Source organism: Ixodes scapularis, unplaced genomic scaffold (genome assembly GCF_016920785.2).
Source record: "Ixodes scapularis isolate PalLabHiFi unplaced genomic scaffold, ASM1692078v2 PGA_scaffold2__306_contigs__length_199485367, whole genome shotgun sequence".
NCBI lineage: Eukaryota > Metazoa > Arthropoda > Arachnida > Ixodida > Ixodidae > Ixodes > Ixodes scapularis.
The window spans coordinates 199,478,842-199,484,757 of record NW_024609857.1 but is presented as its reverse complement, the minus strand read 5'-3'; the positions used below and the strand labels follow the sequence as shown (position 1 = coordinate 199,484,757).

General features: G+C 45.1%; 1 non-coding gene across 1 annotated transcript; it reads right to left on the bottom strand.

Annotated features, from left to right (window-relative positions):
- Window positions 1–228: 228 nt before the first annotated feature.
- LOC115317128 lies at window positions 229–5,248 on the bottom strand. Its single transcript, XR_006078045.1, has 4 exons — window positions 3,571–5,248; window positions 3,214–3,315; window positions 2,941–3,120; window positions 229–2,487 (listed from the first exon to the last, which is right to left on the bottom strand). It is a non-coding gene; the product is annotated as an uncharacterized LOC115317128 (transcript).
- Between the last annotated feature and the right edge of the window lie 668 nt (window positions 5,249–5,916).

The following is a 5,916-nucleotide window of genomic DNA, read 5'->3' as shown; positions in this document are numbered from 1 at the left end:
TCAGCTGGTAGCGTTATCCGGGTATTTTTGTTTTTGCATTTACTGCAGGTACTTGAGCGGTGTTGTGGCATCAGGTTGCGCTTGGTTTTTTTTTTTTCTTTCGTGCTTTTTTCTTTTTTTTTTGGAACTGGCTGGTGATGTGCCCATGCCGGTGGCAGTTGTTAGCCTGTCCATTCCAGTTTTCTGTGGTAGAACATTAAATAATAATCGCGAAGAGAAAAATAACGGGACTCGAAATAGTTTCACGTTTTACTTTATTAGGCATGTAAGACATTTATTGGAATCAACAAAATAGGAACAAAATACAAATTATGAAAGCCTGCATTCAAAATTTCTAACATCAATTTGAGCAAGGAAAAGCTATTGGCAGTGGCGCAACTTAAGATATTTCAGTCGCTGCCTTTGGCCTTCGCGGTCTGTTCAAACCTTTTAAGGGGAGACACCCCCTGGGAGGGTCAACTTTTGAACCCTTGGCTTAAAAATAATGAAATTTACAGGGTAAGCTGGTGGTCATGCTAGAGGGTGCATAACAAAATTTTATGTCTGTCGGTTAAGTGGGAAGGAAATTAGGGCAGCTTCTATCAGCAGGACCCCTACACTGTTTAGTTAATCTATCATCAGAAAAATAGCACAATATTAAAGATTTTTATTCGCTAGATATGTAGCAGAATGCCTAGGAGGTGTGCCTATGGAAAGGTTTTTGTAAAAAGTAATTGATTTCTATCAATTTTCTCTTGTGCAAAATTGGTTAACTTTTTTGTCTTCTGTGTCTCCGACAAAATGTCAACATTTTTTTATAAAAGACATCCGTAAAGTGACAAACAAACTCCATAGGCGCATTCCTTATTAAATTTCTGTCAGGAAAAGTGAAGAACGAGCCTTGCCTGTATTTCCATTCTCAAACGATAGATTGACTAAAATGAAATTTATACAAAAAAGTGGAACGGAGAAAAATGTGTTCAAAGTGCTCCAACCCCTACCTTTCCTTTAGCTTTGGTGGACAGAAAATAATTTATAAAAAATTAACAATGCAGTGTTAACTTGTGAAAATTTCTGGGAATACTCTCTGGATGTAGATGGATGTAAATATGCAATTTTTCAAAATCAATGTTTTTTGAAGAATCTTTTTTTTTTCCGGGTAGTGTCCCCCCTTAAGAAAAATCTAAACCTTAAAAGAATATAGAACTTCACTACAGTTGCCAAGGTTTTCTTTCCATGCTCGGGGCACCCTATCTGAGGCAATTTCGAGGACTGCAGGCTCCGTGCAAACTCTTGCATGCTCTTTTCATGCACACTGTTCTTGCTGAAGAAGCTAGTGAATGCATCCTCCATGGCTGCTACTGTCTTTGCCAGGTTATCAGTGGGATAAATAAGCCCACCGTTATCAAAATGAGCCGTGAAATAAGAGTTAACATCATTCATCGCTTCTTTTTTGAGACACGCACAACTCGGCTGCGCAACTCGTGCATGCATTCTTAGCTACCGTTTTTCTAGACACATAGCCAGCAACGTAGTACACCAAAGCCGCGTTGCTTTTTTTGTTAGAATACCCTTCATGGTCATTTTCTGGGTGAATGGACTGAAGAACGTCTTCTGCTTCATCAATGTTTCCATTGTCCAGAAAATGGTCCAGTTGGTCCGACAGACACTTCGCTGTGACAGTGGGCACATCTGCAGTACTCAAGAGCGATTTAACGACTGCAGGAGGGCAATTGCCTCCCTTTGGTGACCTCGCAAGGTTGTAAAAGGACAAGACGTTGACAGTTACTAAGAACTGTGACACGGTTGGGTGGTCGTTACAGCCTGCGGATTGCCTGATTATCCCAAAGAGATTTTCTAGTTTGTCCTGGCTCAAACGAGCAGTTAAAAGGTATGTAAATCCTGCAACAGAGTTCAGGTAAGATAGCAGGTCAAGCGTGCTTTTAATTGTGACCCTGAGCCCAGAAGCTGTACTTCCTGTCAAAAAACCTCCTCCAGCTGGCTTCGCGCGGGCCTCCCACTCATTCAGATATACTAAAAATTTCTGTAAAAACGTTGCGTTTGGACTGCCAGGCTTCAATGCTCTGGCGCTCATCCTTGCTGTCATAATACGAATGAGTTTGTTCATCTGCCGAATGAAATCCTCTGTTGGCTCCATTGTTCTGTACCGTGATAAAATGTGTTTCCTGTATTCAAAGAGCCCCTTAATAACTTCATCCCCGAAAAGCTGGAAAGCGAGATTTACTTTCATCTTTTCAAAGCAGTTAGGCTTGATATGTGCAAGCGTAATGCTAGGCATGGCCTTCAATGTTACATTGTCACGGTCCACGTCCCAGGCTGCCTGTACTACGCCACTGTGGACATGACCAGATGGTGTCAAATAGCCCTTTGCGACAAATCCATTCCGAACATTCTTAATTAAATGAGGAAAATCTGAAATGAAGAAGAGCTGCCTCGTTGGGTCCACAGGATGCCGTGTGCTGTTTTTGATGCGGCCATCTGCAGAGACTAAAACAAAAGAAGTGATAACAATTTGACGGAGGACATGGGTTTGAAACTTTTGAAATGCTAGAAATAGGTTGTTGAAATTTGCACCAGTTTTCTACTTCGTTACTAGATTAGGCGGTGCAAAGTTTGGGGCATATCCGACCGCCAGTTTGCAAGTTACAACATTTTTAATGTTTCGCCGCGCAGTGTAAAAGGCGTCCTTTCGAACGTGCCCAAGAAGGCGAAAATCCGCCATGCCATTCGCGATTTAAAATTCTCCAAAGCTGCGCCTTTTTTATCGCTAACATGGCATTACTCAACCCAGCAATGTAGAGGAACTTTACTGGGTGATATATTGCACCATATAAAGTAGAAAAAAACAGTTCCAGAAAATCAATATTTTTTTCAGGTTTTTTTCGATTTTGGAACCCGCGTCTTCCCTTTACACCCTGCAAGTTTGCATGACCCCCTTACCTTGTACACCAAAGTGTCGCCACATGCTTCTATTCCAGCTGGCACCATCACATGTTACGGTGTTAACAACCAAGCCAGCTTGTTCTGCAAGGATGGTGGTTTCTATGATGATCTTAGCAAGAGTTGGTGCCTTCACATTGCCTCTCGCAGCAAAAACACCAAGTATCTGTGTCCAGTTCCCTAAAACGGGCACAATCAGAAATAACATGGATGTAGTGTTGGCAACAGTCCCTAAATCGTAGCCCTAAGGAACGTAGATTTGATGCGGCTTACCGGTGAATGGCTGGAAAAGTACAACCATGCCGTGGTCTGCCAGAATGCCTTTCTGGTCACTTGGTGATTGCTCGCCAAGATCAACGAAGCCCTCAATGCCACCTGAATTGCAAAAATAAAATAAAGAATACCATATATTTAGTCCCTAACTTTTTCTTACACATCTTCATTTGTGAATTTTTGCCTAGGCATCAATTGAGGCCAAGGCGAGCTGGCCTTCAGAAAACGGAATGCACAGCTTAGACCAAGCATACTCATGAGCTTTTAGAACTGGACATCCTCAAATTAAACCAATGTGACTAATGCAACAATACGCTATTATTTCAGTAGGGTTCTGGACTCAACAGTGAAACTCACCATTAGATTTCACATCAAGGTGCTCTGATAACTTCAACTCGTCGATTACGAGACCACCATGGCAGCTGAAGTCATCCATGTCCTTCGTTTTTTCAGCCAGAGCAGCATACACCTTTGGGTTTAAACCAAAACCGCCTTCAAAGCGCTGCAGATATTTCTTAAGGCAGGTTCGGCCTGGGAGGATCATGACTTTTTCTTTACGTAAGTGCTCATAAAGTTTCGGACTTCGCATCCGCATCATTATGCACTCAACAATCCATTCGTCATCGTAAGTCATTCCTCTGAGCGACTTCCGTTGAGCAGCAGTGAAGCAGTTCTTGACAGCAAGCTTCTGTTTCTGAGGGAGTGCCCGGATCCTCGCTTCAAGAGCCTCTTCGCTTATTGTTTTATTTTCCTCTTTCATTTGAGCCACTTGTGCCTGCACGCGAGCCAATTTCTTTTTTGTTCTTGTGAGAGTGCGGGATGTGTTGTGGTGTTTTCTTTTCTCACATGTGGACCCCTTCTGCTTTCTCAACCTGCTCATCTTGTTCTGAGCAAGCACTCGTTGATATTTGCACTGGGCGCAAGAACCTCCTTCGGTTTCAGTTGTTAACAGGCACCTAGCAGCAAAGAACATTTTTCTGTACATGGAGTACTTGTTTGACACTGGCTTCATGCCACAGCCACAGCAAAGGATCATCATGGAAATCTTCTTCACCAACAATTCTGCCTCACTTCGGGTTGCAAGCACCTGTTTGCTATGCTCCCTTCCTCTTAGATACACGGTGGCTAAAATGGACCCCCGCTCAGGCAAGGCCTTGCCAAAAATTACCATTCTTTCAATGAAGAGGTTTCCGAAATTATTTTCCCCGGCTTCGCAGGATGCGTAGGACAAACAGTCATTAGATACACTTGGAACTTCCATCCATGTTGCAGGAATCGAGATACCACTAAATGGATGGCCACTCTCGGTTGATGACTGTAGTACAGGCTGGTTGTCGCTTTGAGACTGTGATGCCGGCTCTCCCTGTGAATCCAACTTTTCGGTGCGTTTGGCACACGCGGCCGAATCGTCAGAACAAACGGAACTTTCAATTTCATCCGTTGCAATGTTGCCGATCACACCGCCGTCCAGCGGATGGGATTTTTCTCTGCGTCTTTGTGGAGGCGGCTCCTGTAAGCAAAGGTTCCTCACCTTTCTCTTTGGTGCTTTCTTGGGCACTAGATGCTTCGGATATTGCTCAAACAATGTTGGCACAGCATCAGGCTTTAGACGTGGTTTGTCTCGAGCGATCTCATTCACCACGCCGTTTACCGTCACCTTGAACGCGCGCTCAATGCAGCTCTCCTCGAAATGTTTTTCACACACGACAGATGCTAATGTCAACCTCATGTCTTCTCTTTTTATCGCCCTTTCCCACTCCGCCAGCCGCGTAGCGTCGGCAAATGCCGTGAACAGAGACACTTGCTGCTTGTTCGAACGGTAGCCACTCGTGCACAGCGGGACAAAACATGTTCTCTCTTTGCACTGCCTCTTGGGCTTGGACATTTTATGGTGACAATGCCTGCAGAAGTGGCATCAAGAACAGCCGCTGTAGCTCGGTGAACAAAAAAGGGCGCGCACCAGAAGAACAATCACATATACGCAGAAGAGCAACCGCTTGTACACTTCCAAAGCTAGAAAGCCGCGTTGTCTGCTGCGGCAGCATGGATGGATGGATGGATGAATACGGCTGAGCCCTTTGGATCGGGCGGTAGCACCCACCCGACAGCCAGCGCCCTCTGCTGCCTTCGGTGGGCATTCATAACAAGAGTTGCCACCCTCTCCAGGGGTATTCACACGAGGGAGAAATCCCGGGGATTTCTCCCCGGAACGCGCATGCCACGACGAAAACGTCAGGCTTTGCGATGTGCAAAAGCCTCGCGTTTTCATCTCGTGATGCGCGCGTGCCGGGGAGAAATCCCCGGGATTTCTCCCTCGTGTGAATACCCAGGGGAGCGCTGGCGCTCGTCACACGTCACACAGAGATTGGTGGCTAGAGGGAATGCAGACAAAGACGGCTCTGGAAAGCTATAGATTAAACAAAAGAGTTATTGCCACTGATCTCAATGACAATTGCTGGATCGCGCTTGCCGCTCCCGCAAGTGAAGCCACCGGGCCTCACTCGCTTGGGATACGATTTGCCGTTTTTGCTAGCCTTTACTGCGGTTTTCCAGCGTGCTGACGACACGTTTTCTACTCTTTCGTCGTCATTCGCCGAAGAAGTTTTTTGAAGACTCTGTGTATTGTTGAGACTTGCCGTTGTGAACACGTGGAAAAGTTTACGAAAGTGCAGTGTCGCAGGAAAAAGGCACAACGCGTCGAAA